The following is a 4,336-nucleotide window of genomic DNA, read 5'->3' as shown; positions in this document are numbered from 1 at the left end:
GCCAAGATCTCCCCTCTGCCTGTTCAATCTGTTATAGAAACTAGAGAAACAACAATAATTCAACTAAGAAGACCCCAGGACCCTGACTTTCCTTCTGGTTTTCAGACAAACCAAATAGTTTACAAAGGAAAAAAGCTAAAAAATAGTAAATTAGATTTTGAAATTCAAAGCTGCACTGTTCATATTCTTCAAATACTAGTATAAACTGAGGATTTCTCATACCGACCTTCGTAGGCTTATAGGGAGGATTAAGTGGTGGGAATTTATTAAAGCACTTTCCATAATTCCTGGCACTTTGAGATAAAAAAAATTTAGGCTATTATTATGATTATAATATGAATTACAATATGTGGATTTTATTTATTTTTTTAAATTTATTTCAGAGGGGAAGGCAGAGGGAGAGAGAGAGATACAAACATCAATGATGTGAGAGAATCATTAATCGGCTGCCTCCTGCACACCCCATATCCAGGATTGAGTCCGCAACCTGAGCAAGTGCACTGACCAGGAAATGAACTATGACCTCTTAGTTCATAGGTCAACATTCAACCACTGAGCCATGCCTGCTGGGCAATATGTGGATTTTAAAAGCATACCCACATAAAAATTATTGGTTGTCAAAATAATTAATAATCTTACTTCATGTTTACAGAGCTATACTTTTTGCAAAGTCTAATTTGTTCCTTGGACAAACCCTGTGGAAGCGGTTGAGACTCAATGCAAAACAAAACAAAACAAAACAAAAAATTTTGCTTGGAGCTAGAAAATCTGGATGGAAATTCCAACTGTGACGTGTGTCAGCCATCAAATTTTGCAAATATCGTCTACTCTCTGCCACAATTTTCTTATGTGCCAACCTTACAGGTTTGTTAGGAAAAATTACATAGCATGCGTAGAAGTGCTTACCTCTATGGGCAGGTAGGCACTCAAGAATGGTTATACTACTAGCTCCATTTCAAGATAAATAAACTGAGATTCAGAGAGCTAAATGGGTCATAGTTACTATATGAAAAGGAAATTACAGCGCTGAAGATAAAATGCATTTATATCAATATCTATTCCAGCACTCTCCCAAAAAACAGTACTATTTTTTTTGAATTGTGAACAAACGGCCTTTAGTATGAAATATATGTTGAATTTTATTCAACTTTCCTATATGATTCAGAAATCATTTTGTGCCTCAATGACCCAATTAGAATACCAACTACATTTATAGGAATCCTATCTAATAAAAGAGTAATATGCAAATTAACCATCACTCCGCTACACCCACCAGCCAATCAGGAGCGAATATGCAAATAAACCCAACCACGATGGCTACGGCCACAGAGAGCAGGAGGGAAGCTTGGGTTTCCCCGGCAATGGCGGAAGCCAAGCTTTCCACCTACCCTTGACGGCCTAGGCCTCCACTCAAGGTTACAAAGTTTCAATGATAGAAGATACATAAACCCAAACAGAAATGGCGGCAGCCACGGAGCTGGAAAGAGCAGGAGGCTAGGGTTGCCCCCGGCGATAGAGGAAGCCAAGCTTTCTGCAGCCCTGACTGGCCCAGGCCTCCACTTAAGGCTACAAAGTTTCAATTATAGAAGATACATAAATAAAAAATAAAAAAAAAATGGCTGCCGCCACGGAGCAAGCAGAAGGCTTGGCTCAGCTCCAGGCTACAAAGTTTCAATTGTAGAAGATAAATAAACCCCAGATCCCAGGGCCTCCGCTTGGGTTGCCGGGGGGGCGTGGACAGCCTGCAAACCACCACAGGCCCCTCGCCCAGGCCGCCTCACACCCCAAGGGAACCCCCACCCTGATCCGGGACGCCCTCAGGGCAAACCAGCTGACCCCCACCCGTGCACCAGACCTCTTTCCTATCTAATAAAAGAGCAATATGCAGATTGACCATCACTCCAACACACAAGATGGCTGCCCCCATGTGGTCAAAGATTCTGCCCCCATGTGGACACAAGATGGCCACCACAAGATGGCCAGCAGCGGAGGGGAGTTGGGAGGGACCAGGCCTGCAAGGGAGGGCAGTTGGGGGCGATCAAGCCTGCAGGGGAGGGCAGTCAGGGGTGACCAAGCCGGCAGAGGAGGGAAGTTGGGGGTGACCAGGCCTGCAGGGGAGAGCAGTTGGGGGTGACCAGGCCTGCAGGGGAGGGCAGTTAGGGGTGACCAGGCCTGCAGGGGAGCAGTTAGGGGAAAACAGGCTGGCAGGGGAGTGGTTAGGGGGTGATCAGGCTGGCAGGCAGAAGTGGTTAGGGCAATCAGGAAGGCAGGCAGGCAAGCAGTTGGGAGCTAGCAGTCCTGGATTGTGAGAGGGGTCCCAGATTGGAAAGGGTGCAGGCTGGGCTGAGGGACACCCCCCCCCCCCGTGCACGAATTTCGTGCACCGGGCCTCTAGTATAAATATGAAATCATAATGTTAGACTGAAAGATTCCTAGTTGTTTATCAGAACGCATATCACTCAGTATATATCTGAGAAAAGAGAGTTTGTGGGCCATTCAGGGAGTATGTGGATCAAGGTTAGACACTGAGCTAACTATGTACTAGAGACTGTAAGGAACCCTGAAAGTCACTGAGTCTAAAAAAATCCCAGTATCAGTTTGTTTGTTTGCTTTGCTTTTGTTTCTTCCTCATAAAAGTCATGCACAAAAGAACAATAAGACAGTTCGAAAAACATATCAGTTAAGCAGGAACTGGGTTTAATAGACCTCAAACCTTCTCAGAGTACTATATGACTTAACAAAAATTATTGAAAAAAGAGACTTAACAGCTAATTGAAAAAATTGCTTAAAGTATTCTCAAGCATAAAGAAAATTTTCAATGATTAATACATTCTTAGCTGTGAAATTACAACAATCTGTAAGGCTTCAAAATGGAACCATAAATAAAGTTTCCTGATTGAGGAATTTAATTCTAGCCCTCACAGTCATAATTAGACATTTAAAATTTCCCATTTGCTGAGAAGACCATCTGGTTAACACAGAGCAGGTGAATTCACCCAATTTCCTTACAGATGAGACTGGACTGTGCTAATAACTACCCTTCATGCCTGGCTGCTTAGGATCCTCACTTTTGTGACCTTTCACCTCTCCTCAAGCCTGAGAGCTAGAGAACCCCATGATTTCATTATAGTAAATTAGATGTCACAAGCTGTTGTGATCTGTCAGCCAAGTTTGCCGGCAACATTGCAAGCCTTCTTGCTACTCTCCAAGAAATCAATAACGCCTCCCTCTGCAGCAGGATCCAGGGCTCAGATCACTTTGTCACATTTCAAGGCAAATGACACTGCATGTGGATATAGGTAACAGACAAAAAGCAAAGTACAGAACTATTGAAATTGCTCAACCCAAGGAGGAGAAATTAAGACCTTGTAATGGAGTTTCTAATTATATTCTCTTTTTCTAATTGTCTTTCAAATGGGCATTCAGAGTCTTTTATGATTTTAGAAATCAGAAGATGGCACCTTCAGGATTCAAGTTAACAAATTTCTGATAAATGGTGATTGGTTTTAAAGTAGCAGAGTTTGCACCTAGAGAGATAAATAAATAATCCAGATGGCCTTGTGGCCTGGGGCAGGATTTGAGAAGATAAAAAACCCATTCTCTATTGTCCTATAAATTATAATGATTACATGATGACTGTTGCTATTATAGTCATCAGTTTTATTATGATTTCCAACTCACTGATGAAATAGAGACAAAAAGCAGAGAAAAGTCTTCTGGTTCTACAGAGATGGGAGAATTTGACTCACCTCCATTTCTCACCTTAACCTTGAAAGAATTATCTTGTGTGAAGGTGAAGAGAAAGAGTGAGATAAAGAGTGTAAATCATGGATCAGCAAACTATACACCACAGATTACTAGTAAATGCAGCTCACTGCCTATTTTTGTAAAGTTTTATTGGAACACAAGCAAACTCATTTAGGTACTGATATGGCTGCTTTCCTACTACACCTGCATAGCTGAGTAGTTCAGACAAAGATCATATGAACTGCAAAGCCTAAAATATACTGTCTTTACAGAAAAAGTTTGTTGGCTCCTGGTCCAAATATGATGCTGAGTTTATCTATCTCTCCCTTTGTACAAATGAAAGTAGTGAAATCCCAACTCAAGTGGCCAGACTAAGTTCTATTTTAGGGCAAATTTTGCAAGAGAAGTATTTGCTAGAGGGTAGGGTAGAAGACCAGCCAAAAAACATGAAAAAAAAGGCTAAAAATACCAGTAAAATACATTGCATTCCAATTATTTACCAAGCACTGTGCTGGGGTGATTACACATTATATTAGTTTTCGATGGCAGCTGTAATGAACACCACAAACTTGCTGGCTTAAAAGACCAT

Source organism: Plecotus auritus (genome assembly GCF_963455305.1).
Source record: "Plecotus auritus genome assembly, chromosome: 9".
NCBI classification, from domain to species: Eukaryota; Metazoa; Chordata; class Mammalia; order Chiroptera; family Vespertilionidae; genus Plecotus; species Plecotus auritus.
Note: the sequence above shows the minus strand (reverse complement) of the source record.